This window comes from Mustela putorius, unplaced genomic scaffold (assembly GCF_011764305.1).
Source record: "Mustela putorius furo isolate JIRA1106 unplaced genomic scaffold, ASM1176430v1.1 tig00000166_pilon_pilon_pilon, whole genome shotgun sequence".
NCBI lineage: Eukaryota > Metazoa > Chordata > Mammalia > Carnivora > Mustelidae > Mustela > Mustela putorius.
Genome location: NW_025421301.1, coordinates 4333876 through 4347813, shown reverse-complemented (window position 1 = coordinate 4347813; position 13938 = coordinate 4333876). Strand labels below are relative to the sequence as shown.

Sequence of the window (13938 nt, the reverse complement as noted above, 5' to 3'; positions counted from 1 at the left end):
GTGTGTCATCTTTACCATTGATTGCTTCCAATCATTTTAAATTTAGAGTGAGAATTGTCAATTGTACAATCAAGACAGAATAAAAACAAACTAATTTTCTGTCAGTTTGGTGACATTATATTTTGAAAGGGATTTTAGACCAAGAGCACAGCTGCTTTCCAACTTTACTTGATCACCACTTTCTTTTTTAGGCATATTCTGATTGCTGTATAACTTGGGCCCAGGTTTCCCTCATTCATTTGGTAAAATAATTCTTTTACCTGTATTTTTAATTTTGGTTTAGATCTATAGTTGGAATGCTTATCAGGACTGGCTGATGATATCAACACTATGCTATAATATCACTAAAGGAATTTTTCTGCTAAAATATTTTATTAAGGTTCTGCTTTTGGGGGATTGATATGTACTTCCCTTGGTTTTCCTTTGTGGATCATTTGTTTAAAAACACCTTTTCTCTGAAGGATCACACAAGAGCAGTAGGATCAGGAATGCGTTTTTCTTTTTTCATTCAAGAAAAATAAGCATACAGAAACCGAAGTTATCTAGGAATTTTTCACCCATTTTTGCTAAATCAGAGGGATTTTTGGACGCATTTTTATGGGTCAGTCCTCGGAAAGAGAGTAGTTCTTATTAATGGGGTTTCCTCTGTTTTAGCTTATATACTTATGGAATTAATTCTTATATTCTCATATTACCTTATTTACTCAGTCTTATGAATTCTAAATATTAAAGTAGATTATTAGATTTATAATTAATTTTCTTAACTATTTTGTTTAATAACCTATCAATATCAAGGGCATATGAATATCAGTTGAGTAATGCCTTCCTAGAGATTCATAATCCAAACTAAAATACTAAAATACAACCTAAAATACTTCTTTAAGTTGCCATCCTATTAAAAGATTGATCATTAGTTGCTTTATTGCCTCTTATGAGAGGATTTACTATTTGTTATTTATTCCTAGTAGTTATTCTTTGTTCATAGTGAGTGAATATATGACCACCCCACCTTAGTCTCACAAGGGGCAAATATGTCCTTTCTTCTTATGCTCAATGTGTTATGATCTCTTCACTTAATGGATGTTCAAAAAACTTCTCACAGTCAGGTGGGCAGCTGAAGATATGTATTTAATTCATATATTTTTTCTTCAAGAAAATTAATCCCGATTTTTGAGTCACAGAAACCCTTGCGTTTAGAAAAAAAAATTATTATTGATTATACGTAGATGACATTGAATATTTTTCTGATTTTTCCAAGTGATTTTTGAAATTTCCAGACCATGAAAGAGAGTGAGGCTTCTGCTTAAGAACCAATATCAGGGATAGATAGTAAATGTTAAGTGAATTTCAGCATAAAAATATCACTCTTCTATTTTGCTAATATACCTCAAAGAACATGTACAAAATTGATTTTGAAAGATAAGTTTTTAATGCTAGAAATAAAACTTATATAAATAGAATTTGGTTACAAAGGTGACCCTAGAAAATAAATAACCTTCCTGTTAATGGTTGGGCCCCCTGGGAGCCAATTAGTGAAATCTTAGTGAAAATTTTGTGTCAGGTTCTGAAACAGTTAATGTCTGAAAGGTGTACATTTTTCCCCAGGATGGATGTAAGTGCATCTGATGGGATGAGTGTCGTTAAAAAGAACTTGGAATAACTATTACCTTTACAAGAATTACTGGAAAAAACACAAGTTACCTGTAACTGAAAGCTTTTATCACCAATACTCCGGAATTCTTGCTTCTTTCCTCTTGATTTTGTTTCATGGCCTCATGATGCTGTGGCTGTTCTATCAGATATTAAGCACCAGGGTTTGGACTAGACCCAGTGTAGCCAATGAGAGGCAGTATCCTCTAGAGTTCGATGGTCTGGGCTTTGAAGACTGACTGATGTGGGTTTGGTTACTGTTTCTGCTTTCCATCTGTGTGAAGTTGGAAAATCCAGGTGTATATGACTTCCTCTTACTATATTGCTTCTAACCAGAATGGTAAGACAATTACAGGGACTGAAAGGGCAAACACTTTCAGAATATATTAAAAATATGCATTTTTTTAATGGAAAGGACTCTTTATTTCAATAACCCAACAGTCTTGTGAACTTGTCAAATTATCTATGAAGACAGTTTTTGATGATGTTCTTATTGAAAGAAGGCTAGCAGTGGTGAAGACTTCTAGATGATCAACCAAAGCTTTTCTTCCCTTTCCAGGGCACACAGCCAGATGACGCTTCCCAGACTATCTTATACTGAACTGTAGCCAGGTGACTGGGCTTTAGTCAGTGGATGGAATAGCAGTGATCTGTAGTATTTCTGAGCTTGGTGCATAAAAAACCTCCCATGATAGATTCTCTGTGCTCTTTTCCTTCACAGAAATTGAAGTAGAGGAGTATGGCAACATCAGAAGTTGTGTGTTAAAGCTGGTGGAGCCACAATATGGAAGGAGCCTAGGATCCTGAATCAGTGCCCAGAGGTGAGCCACGGTTAATCAGGAATACTCATTTTGACTGTGCATGAATGAGAAATAAGTGCATGAGGCATTAGAAGCTTTGTTTTTGTTTTTTTTTCTTAATACTAGTGTGTATTACCTTAACTAATATTCTGTATAATTAGTATCTCACATAGAATTTATTTTCTTTCATAATTTATTACATGTTAATATTAGGAGTTCTGCTTATCAGCTTTCAATGATGTCATTGCAAATGAGTGAAACAGTTCACATTGAATAACTATGTTTATCCATTGGACGATATCATCACTATACTTATTTTTACTGTTTTTTTTTTATCATCCCTGAATTTACCAAAATACATGAGAAGCTTGTCCAATTTCAGTTTTTCTTTTACTGAGGCCATGGATCCCTCCATCCCCACCTTGACACTGGAATTCTGCCTAAAATGAAACAGCAACAGAACAGAGGTCAAGAACTTGGAAGGATTCATGTGGAAGAAACCAGGTACAGCTTGATTTAATATCAGTATTTCATGTGTTCAGAGAGTGGAGTTTCAGGCTACAAGATAACAGCCCATCATTTTTATGCCCTTCCATCTGTGAAAAGCTGTTCCTCAATGCACAGCGTATGAACAACCTAGCAGCTTTTCATTTTAGGCACTATATTCTGAAAAAAAGAGAGAGAGAGAGAGAGAGAGAGTAAGAGAGATCTTTTGATGCATAACCAAGAACACTTGAAATCTATGGAGTTTTAGAGCCAGACTCATAAAGAATTCAGACTTGCCCCTGAAACATATTGCTAGAGAAAGGTACAGAACACAAATCTTTAAAACGCTGCCTGCTGCATATACAAAACAAAGGTTACGCCCTATACCATCCACCAGTGAAGAAACAAGTGTGTGCATTAAGAGATAATAGAATAGGAGGAGGCACAGGAATAGAATAAGCATTTTAAAGGAGGGGTTTGGCAGGGGGAGGGATAAATAGATGGAACATAAGATTTTTAAGGCAGTGAAAATACTCCGTATGATATTACAACAAGGAATACGTGCCATTGTAGATTTGTCCAGACCCGTAGACATAACACCAAGACTGAATCCCAATGTAAGCTATGGACTTTTGGTGATTATGTGCCAATGTAGGCTTCATCACTTATAATAAATGTACCACTCTGGTTGGGGAGACTGTTAATGGTATAGGCTATGCATGTGTGGGTGTAGGGAGTAGATGGGAAACTTCTGTACCTTTTCTTAATTGAACATAAAATTGCTCTTTAAAAAAGTCTTTAAAATTTTTAAAGAAAAATCCAAGATGTAATATATTAACATTTACAGGGTGAGGTTTTGTTTAAAAAGTATGAATAATAATAATAATAATAATAATGCAGATAAATCCCATTAAAACAAGTCCCATTGTAAAACAGCAAAGCATAAAATAAGAGGGACCCATATTCTCATATTTCTCACAGAACTCCTGGAATAATGCAAGGCAATAGAAAAACCAGAGGTTTCTATCCCATTCTGTCTTCCTCTCATTCCTGTGGTATTGTATACATCAGTGCAAACCTTGAACTAGGGTTTCTTAGGTACCATCCCAGGTTAGGGACTCATTAAGCAGGGACCTAGCCTCCCATTAAGGTATCCACTAGTACCCATAAGCTATAAAACACTGAAGGACCCTGTGGCAACAAAAAGACCAATTAGTCTGAGGATGGCTCTCTCTCTCTCTTTTTTTAAAGATTTTATTTATTCATTTATTTGAGTGAAAGAGAGCACGAACAGTGGGGAAGGGGCAGAGGGAGAGGAGAAGCAGACTCCCCGCTGAGCAGGGAGCCCAAAGTGGGACTGGATCCCAGGATCCTGGGATCATGACCTGAGTTGAAGGCAGACGCCTAACTGACTGAGCCACCCAGCTTCCCCCGATGGCTCTAATAGCTCCAAGCCTAAAGACAGGATTGTTGCCCCTTTTAATGTACTTTTTTTTTAAATTTTTTATTTTTTATAAACATATATTTTTATCCCCAGGGGTACAGGTCTGTGAATCACCAGGTTTACACACTTCACAGCACTCACCAAAGCACATACCCTCCCCAATGTCCATAATCCCACCCCCTTCTCCCAAACCCCCTCCCCCCAGCAACCCTCAGTTTGTTTTGTGGGATTTAGAGTCACTTATGGTTTGTGTGATCATCTTTTCAATGGGAAGGCCTTTCTCTGTGAACTCTTTAGGAGTCATAGGAGCGACTTTTCAGAAAAGTAGCACTTTTGTTGAGTCATACCTAAATCATAACAACATGAAAATTTCAACAAGTATAGCTTTTTAAGTGAACCACCTTTCTCCCAAAGATGATTCTATCACATCTCTTCTGTCCCATCTCTCAGTGTAGGAATTGCAAGCCTCTTCAACATGTGATTCAAGTGAATCATGATATGTATCTTTAAAAAAACTCTTAAAATGTAAAGAGATGTATCTTTGAGATGGTCTTTTGAGCTGCCATTCATTCATTCATTCATTCATTCCACTTTAACTAAACACCTGCTATGTTCTAGGCCCTAAGTACTGTAAAGCCCTAAGGAATACATAAACAAAAAACCAATCAAATAAAAACCAAAGCATCCTACAGTTCTTGGATGAAGAAATGAAGTGTTGAATGTCCATCATTTTACTTCATCCTACAAAGGAGGTACTAGTAGGATCCTTATTTTTCAGATGAGCAAACAGGTATAGAGTTGTTAAGTTGCCCATCCAAACTGGGAAAGGGCAAGAGCCCAGTTTGTTCTACCCTAGCATGTGTGCTTCAATCTCCAAATAATAGTGTCTCCCATGGACTCTACTCTGGGATACTATTGTGTATTCTACTGATGGGGATACATGTGCAAGCAAGTAATTTTAACACATCAAGGATATACAATGTGATACCAGAGCACAGCAGGGAAAGAGAATAAATGTGCACTGGGGAAGTGGGAAAAAGAAGTGCAACGACATGGGAGTTGCAGGATGAAGATTCCGGGACAGATACTCTAAGCAGAGGGGAATTGTGTTCAAACCCAAAAAGGCATGAGCTGGTTGAACGCAGATGAGATTATCAGCATGGAGGTTAGGCTGAGCAGGTAGAGGCCAGAGGCCAGATTATTAAGAATTCTAATTGTACCAATAAGCACTGGGTGATGTATGGAATTGTTGAGTCATTATATTGCATTCTTAAAACTAATATAACACTGTATGTTAACTATACTGGAATTGATATTTAAAAAAAGAATCTAAATGCATAGTATGTTGAAAAGGTCCTTAAGCAGAAATATTAGGTGGATGGCCTCCCTCACTGCCCCTGTCCCCTGCAAACTTTCTGTACTGCTGGAAATGGACAGAATAGGGCAGTGCTGATGGGTGGACAGAAAGATGACCTTTGTACTTTCATTTTTTGTTTTCATTTCTGAGGCTTTATTTTAGATCAAGGAGTGAGATTTATGTCTTGTAGAAGGAGTCATATATACATAAATCCTGATGACATCTTCCATGGCTTCCTTGGGATTCTATGATTTAGTTGCTATGTTGGAAACTTTGTATATATTATTTTATTAATCCTCAAAAACATTTTTTTAAAGATTTTATTTATTTGTTTGACTGAGAGAGAGATCACAAGTAGGCAGAGAGGCAGGCAGAGAGAGAGGGGAAGCAGGCTCCCCACTGAGCAGAGAGCCTGATGTGGGGTTTGATCCCAGGACCCTGAGATCATGACCTGAGCCGAAGACAGAGGCTTAATCCCCTGAGCCACCCAGGTGCCCCAATCCTCAAAAAGATTCTTGAAATGATGCTGCATTTGCATTCTACTGGTAGATATCTATGGGACAAATCTCCATTTCATTAATGGGAAAATGGAGGCTCTGAGACTTTAAAATACTTGCCCAAAATAATAGGACTACATGTAGCAAGGAAAAAGAAAAAGGAGTACCAGTTATATTCTCAGCAAGGAAAATAGAGTTAGATGATATTTGCAACCTTCTAAAAGGCTTCATTGAGATGTGTAAGTCATGGCATATCTGTGTTCTTTCTTAGAAAATTTTAGTACTTCTGTAATCACACTTAATATTTTCAGTCTCCTCACTAAAGAAAAATAATGAGCTCTAAGGGAAAAATACCATGGGCAAACACAAAACAACTCTCTTGGATTAATAGCAATTTACATAGCAAATCTAAAGAGATTGTGCAGTGCTATCACATAATTTTTTTTCTTTTTTTTTTTTTTTTTTTTTTGTATTGTTGTCTGGAACCATACACTGACTGCTTGCCATTCTCTGCAGTGGGAGTTCAGGCAGCATCCAGCCAAAGTAAAATAGATTTTATAAAATCAAATTGATTTTTTTTTTAATTTTTGCTGTTTGCCCTCAACATAGCACCATTTCTCATATACTTGAGGCTGACCTAAGGTTGGGAAATTTGCCAATCAATTGTTCAGACTTCTTTCTTTATTTTATAATCCATAGGATACTATTGACCAACACAGGAAAACATCTGTTATAAAGAAAGCCAAAAGCTACTAAGAACTTAATAATAGATGGTCACCTTGTCCTTTTTGTAGGCACTCCAGAGTTGGATATTAATTTCAATCAACCCAGTTATCTTTAATTAATTACATTCTTCTAGAGGTTGATGCCTCACGTTGTTCAACTTTTTACAAGGCAAATAGGATAATTTGCCTAACGATTCCAGCATTTGGAGTAGAGCTGGGAGGGAGTTAGCAGATACAGCACCACTCATTTTCACTCCTTAGCAGAGGGTTGAAGTTCAGCCAGAGGTCTTGTAGAATAGGAGTTTTTAGAGGATATTTAGTGAGGTCCCCATTGGAACATTATCTATATCGCAAACAACCGTACATCATTTGGTAATCATGGGCAAGTTTCAGCTTGGGAAAGACCTCATGTTCATTAGCTTTATGTAAAATGGAGAGGTCCCAATTTTGAGAATGCCAGCATACTTCTAGTCTATCAAATCCCTCATGTCAGGCAGGATTATCTAGTGGAGGAGTAGAGAGGTAGGGGAAAGGGAAAGAAGCTCTTGGGCCATGCCTGGACACCAGGAAGTTTTCACACACCCTTCTTGGCAAGGATATCAAATGAAGGTTCCATGGCTTCCAAAATCTCTTAAAGCTTTAACACACTCTGCTCCTAAGCTCTGTCATTTGCTTTCTCAGTTGAAAGCAGGGATTTAGCTGTCCAACCTGCATGGTGGGGGAGAAAGAGGTCCCAAAGAGCTACCTGCTGCTGTTGTCATGAATTCTCCCTGCTCCATACATTCGGGTGTGGCCAATGGGAGCTCAGGAAGCAGTCACGTGTTCAGCTAGCCAGAGAACTTTTGTAAAAAAAAATATTTTTTTAATTTATTTATTTATTTGTCAGAGAGAAAGAGAGAGAGAGGGAGAGGGAGAAGGAGAGAGACCACAAGTAGGGGGAAACAGCAGGCAGAGGTAGAAGCAGGCTCCCCAAGGAGCAGGAAGCCCCATGTGGGACTCGGTCCCAGGATCCTGGGATCATGACCTGAGCTGAAGGCAGACACTTAACCGACTGAGCCACCCAGGCATCCCCAGAACACTTGTACAAATGGCCTGACCTTCCAAGCTTGGCTGTAACTATCCATTTCTATTACTTCAGATCTTGTAGCAAATCCTCCTTGCCCTGCTCATTCACTGGCTTTCAAACTCCTGGGGACACAAACCCATAGTAAAAGCCAAAAGATATTTGATACGTAACTACATACAAACATACAACTTATACAAAAATTTCATTAATAAAAGTCAGGCAGGAACAGACAATAGTCTTAGCCACAGTTTTCTTGTAAATCTGCGTATCATTAGCAGAGGAATGTACATTGACAGGTAGCTTTGTCCAATGAGAATGCAACAATATAGAAGAGAAAGGGATTTGGAGAGAGAGGGGTTGAGGAACACATGAGAAAACTGGATCCTAGCTTAACTCACAGATTTGAATGACACCCACTGTGGAGAAGCAATGCTCAGAAACTGTACTTTCTGGAGGGGTTGCTTCAAGGGTTCAATCATTAAAACAAACTTCATTTTACCAATGGCTCTTGAAGCATTGAAAACAGGGCAGATGAAGTCTTGCTGGAATTTCATGCAAGTTACCGTCTGACCTCTCTGGTGCTGTCTCAGTATAACAATGAGATGACAGAGAGAAACAGAAAACATTCACACAGATCCTGCTGGAAGAATGCTCACCCAGCTAAAAGACTGATTCACTGGGAGCTCAAATAGCCAGCCCAGGATGCTATGCAGAAATAAATCTCCGTGGGGAAATGGAAACTGGCTATCTGACACATTTACAGTGTACAATTCGGTCTCTTTATTGGAAGAAATTCATAAAACTCCATTAGAAGGCTCAGAAATAGGGATCTACTTTAGCTTAAATCTTAAACAATATCAGTAACATGGAGAGTTATTAAAGAATGTTTACCTTCCAAAGAAAATAAATAGGTTGCTCAACACTAAAGTCAAACGCCTGAAACAATATGAAGAAACTCAAATTTTGTAGTAATAAAAATTTTAATTTCCAGTAACAGCTAGCAGCCACTCTCTAGCTTAATAGGATTATTATTATTACCACGAAGACCAGTTTGAGTGGAGACTGAGGGACATGGATATTCATGCTTATCTTGCTTTTTCATGGGTGAGCCAATGACTTGTACCTACATAAAGATGTTTATTCCCATTCTTGCAGCATTTCAGCTTCTAAGAATGTATTTAACCCAAGCATATAACCATAAATGTGTTCAAACATTGATCTATATAGATGTTTCTTGCAGCATGGCTTGTAATAGAAATAGTACAAAAAAGAAGCAGAACAAATTTTACTTTGGAAGGGGCTTATATGGCTACTCTCACACCTTTACCTGGTGGATACCAGCCCAGTGCATCCACCTTAGCTCTGAGGTGCTCCCCACCATCATCTCTTACCTGAACTACTGTCACACACCCTAACTGGTATTGGGGCTTCCACAGTTGTCCTTCTCCAAGACATTTTTCAACAGCAGCAACACGGATCTTAAACCATAAGTCAGATCAATGTCATTCCACTGCTTAAATGGTCTTGGGGGCTTTCTGCTGTGCTTGAAATAAAATCTAAACTTGTACCATGTCTTCAAGGTCCCTGCAGGAAATGGTCCCATCTGTTCTCACTTGTTTGTGCCCCCTTTGTTGTTTGGTTTTCATTTCATATTGAAATATAACTTAGAGTAAATGCACAGACAGGTGTGGATAACTTGAATTTTTTTTCATACTTTTTAAATTTTTCAGCATAACAGTATTCATTATTTTTTCACCACACCCAGTGCTCCATGCAATCCGTGCCCTCTAGAATACCCACCACCTGGTACCCTAACCTCCCACCCCCCCCCGCCACTTCAAACCCCTCAGATTGTTTTTCAGAGTCCATAGTCTCTCATGGTTCACCTCCCCTTCCAATTTCCCCCAACTCCCTTCTCTTCTCTAACTCTCCTTGTCCTCCATGCTATTTGTTATGCTCCACAAATAAGTGAAACCATATGATAATTGACTCTCTCTGCTTGGCTTATTTCACTCAGCATAATCTCTTCCGGTCCCAACCATGTTGCTACAAAAGTTGGGTATTCATCCTTTCTGATGGAGGCATAATACTCCATAGTGTATATGGACCACATCTTCCTTATCCATTCGTCCGTTGAAGGGCATCTTGGTTCTTTCCACAGTTTGGCGACCGTGGCCATTGCTGCTATAAACATTGGGGTACAGATGGCCCTTCTTTTCACGACATCTGAACTCCTCAAACTCAACACACACAAAACAGACAATCATATCAAAAAATGGGCAGAAGATATGAACAGACACTTCTGCAATGAAGACATATAATATAATTATATAATTATATAATTATAATATAATGAAGACATGGCTATCAGGCACATGAAAAAATGTTCATCATCACTAGCCATCAGGGAGATTCAAATTATAACCACATTGAGATATCACCTTACACACCAGTTAGAATGGCCAAAATTAACAAGACAGGAAACAACATGTGTTGGAGGGGATGTGGAGAAAGGGGAACCCTCTTCCACTGTTGGTGGAAATGCAAGTTGGTGCAGCCTCTTTGGAGAACAGTGTGGAGATTCCTCAAGAAATTAAAAATAGAACTTCCCTATGACCCTGCAATTGCACTCCTGGGTATTTACCCCAAAGATACAGAGGTCGTGAAAAGAAGGGTAACTTGAATTTTGACAAATGTATTCACACCTGTATCATGATATAGAACAATTCTGATACCCCAGAAAAAAATACCTTTCTTATTTAAGGGACTATTATCAAGATTTCTATCAAGATAGATGAATTTTGTCTATGCTAGAATTTCATATAAGTAGAAGTGTATGGAATCATCTTTTTTGTGTCTGGTTTCTTGCAAACCACATAATGATTTTGAGATTCATGTATGTTCTTAGTTCTAGGAGTCCGTTCTTTTTTATTGTTGAGTAGTATTTCATTATATACCCCAAGGTGTTAATTTCCTGGCTACCTTTGATAATAGTCTATAATACTCTTGCCTGTACTCATCCATCTCCAGCCATGCTGATCTTTGCTCTCTTGAACAAGCTTCTTTTGAATCATTAGGGTCTTTGCATCAGGCGTTCCTTGTGCATGGAATGCTCTTCCCTCATTCTTGGCATGGCTGTTTTCTTCTCATTTCAGGTCTCAGCTAAAGTCCTCCCTTCCCAGAGAGGCTTTCTCTGGCTGACCTTTATAAAGCACCTCATGTGAGTTTTTCCTATTACTCCTTTTTTTTCTGGTATAACACTGATCATAATTTGCAAGTGTTTTATTTATTTTTCTAGTCACTAGTTCTTTGTTTTCCCTTCCAAAATTTAAGCTCTCTAAAAGCAGATACAAGGTCTCTTCTTCATTACTTGTCCCCAGCACTTATTGGAGTATCTGACATATGGAAAGAATTCAATAAATTTTGGGTAAGACCAACTTGATTCAAATAAATATTAATTATTTAAATTTGAATTATTATTTCAATAGCCACTAATACCCTTGAGGAAAAATATATTTTATAGAATATTTAGGTTAGAAGGCAGTTCAATAGGTAAGTTACATAACAGTATGCATTGCATAAACTCATTTTGATAAAAGTAAAATTTATATGTGTCCGTCTATAATTAAAACATTTACTCTTTCTCTCTAAAAAAATAAATAAATCTTGAATAAAGGGGCACTCTGGATGACTCAGTTGGTTGAGCTATGGACTCTTGGTTTTGGCTCAGGTCATGATCTCGGGGTCCTGAGAGTGAGCCCCACATAGGGCTCTGTGCTCAGCAGAGTGACTGCTTGAGATTCTCTCTCTCCTTCTCCCTCTGCTCCTCCCCCAACACTAGAGTGCACTCTCTCTCTCTAAAAATAAATAAACAATCTTTTTAAAAAAATACCTAGTGGTGTAATTTTTATCTTCTTCATCACGCTTTTTATATTTTCTGGAGTCTATGCAATGAATATGAATGATTTCAATACTTGCAATAAACAATTTATCTTTTTTTTTTAAGATTTTATTTATTTATTTGACAGAAAGAGATCACAAGTAAGCAGAGAGGCAGGCAGAGAGAGAGAGAGGAGGAAGCAGGCTCCCCACTGAGCAGAGAACCCGATGTGGGACTTGATCCCAGGACCCTGAGATCATGACCTGATCCGAAGGCAGAGGCTTTAACCCACTGAGCCACCCAGGCGTCCCAACAATTTATCTTTAATCAGCGGCTTTCATCTCTAGTTCAGTGCCCTGTTGACCCCTGTGTCTTCCTGGGCCTGGATTGCATTAGGCAGGCACAGGTTGAGTCCTGATTAGAAGGAGTTCATTCTGGGTATTTCGTGAGAGTAGAGGGTGGCCTTTTCAGAAACAGAGAAGTCTGAAAGAAACAGAGAAGTCTCCTGTCTAGTGAAGGGGGTCACCACTTTTATGGAAAAGACCAGACAGTAAATATTTTAGGCTTTGTGGGACATTCAGTCCCTGTTGCAATGAGTCTGTTGTGCCTTAGTGTGAAAACAGCCAGAGAAAAAAATGTAATTGAATGGGTGTGGCTGTGTTTCAATATAACTTTATTTACAAAAACAGCTAGATTTGGCCCAGAGGTCCTGGTTGGCTGACACCTGATCTAGTGTAACATCTTAAACTTCATCGGTTCTGTCTGGCAGAGTCCAACCATCGGGCTGTGCTATTCGCAGGCACGAGCTCAGCTGAGCATATTACTTAGGTTTCATGTAAGTTTCGGTTTTCATGTTATAAAAACAAGGATAACACTGGTACCTATCTCAGAGAAGCTTTTGGATACTTAGATAAAATAATCCACCTAAAGCACCTAGCCCAGAGCCTGGCATACAGGAGGTGCTGGTTCTGTTACTGTTCACCCCCATGTCCATCCTCAGGCCTGCTCTGCCCGGTGCCTGCTGCTGGCATCTCCCAACCCCTCTCGCTGCCTGGCCCCCACGTGAGTAGCCCAATGGGAGGTACTGGCCAGAGATTGCAGAGCAGGAGGAAAGAGAAGGTTTGAGGTATGCTTTCCCTCTCCCTCCTTATTTCAACACTGCTTTTCTGTCCGCAGCTGGGTTTCTCCCCATGCATGGCTCCCATGGCCCCAGCTCTTTCTCAGTGAGCTCCAGCAACACTATTTCCTTCCCTTGACCTTTCAGACTTCCCACTGTTGCTAGTCTCTGGACGCCTTCACATCCTTTGCTTATTCCCAGTGTCTAGATAAAAAGTACCTTCGCGAAAGTGTGTTTATTTAAACCTTGCAAGTGAATTGTCATTTGAACCAGTTCTGTTCTCAGCTGACACCCTAAAATCCTGCTTTTGGTTAGGAACAAGGAGGGGAGTGTTAACAATGGTGATTACTGTGGCATTCTTATAATTATCGACTACTTCAAAACTCTTTTCAAGTCCTAGTCTTTGAATTTCTGGCTTTCAGTATACTATCCATTGTCCTGCTTCTGAGTCTTCCCAGTGTATCTTTTGCCAACTAACACTGTGATGCTTGGTACTTGGTTCCTGAGGCTCGGAGAAACCCTGAGAGGTTGACTAGTTTATTTTCTTGCTTCAAGGTATGAAACCTGTTTCAAGGGTAGACAGGAATCTACATTGCTATGCCTTTCATCCGCTTCATGTAGGGCGAAAATACAGTAACATAAGCCCAAAAGTCAGTTTTCCAGCAGTATGAAAATCACTCATCATGTACAGTGGCGTACCTATTCTCATGTCACTCTTCTTCCAAGTGATGGACAGGAATAGGGTAATGGGCAAGGGTAGGATAACAAATCCTTGTAATGCAAGACTTTTTAGAGCTAGAAGTCCCTGACCAGGTTGTTTAAGGAAGTAGTCACAGGTCTGGGGCAGCTAACCTATTTGTGGAATGGGCCGGCTATAGAGGCTCTGAACTTGGATTATCTAGGAGGCTTCTCCCTG

At 39.0% G+C, this 13938-nt stretch overlaps 1 long non-coding RNA gene across 4 annotated transcripts in view; it reads left to right on the top strand.

The window, feature by feature from the left end:
• LOC106003837 overlaps positions 1–13938 on the top strand; it is an 86487-nt gene that overhangs the window by 43745 nt on the left and 28804 nt on the right. For 2 of the 4 annotated variants that reach the window (XR_006605530.1, XR_006605528.1), the window contains exons 3-4: positions 2372–2471; positions 2818–2954. This is a non-coding gene — a long non-coding RNA (uncharacterized LOC106003837). The remainder of the gene's footprint in view (positions 1–2371; positions 2472–2817; positions 2955–13938) is intronic. The other 2 variants (XR_006605531.1, XR_006605529.1) reach the window with 2 other exon arrangements.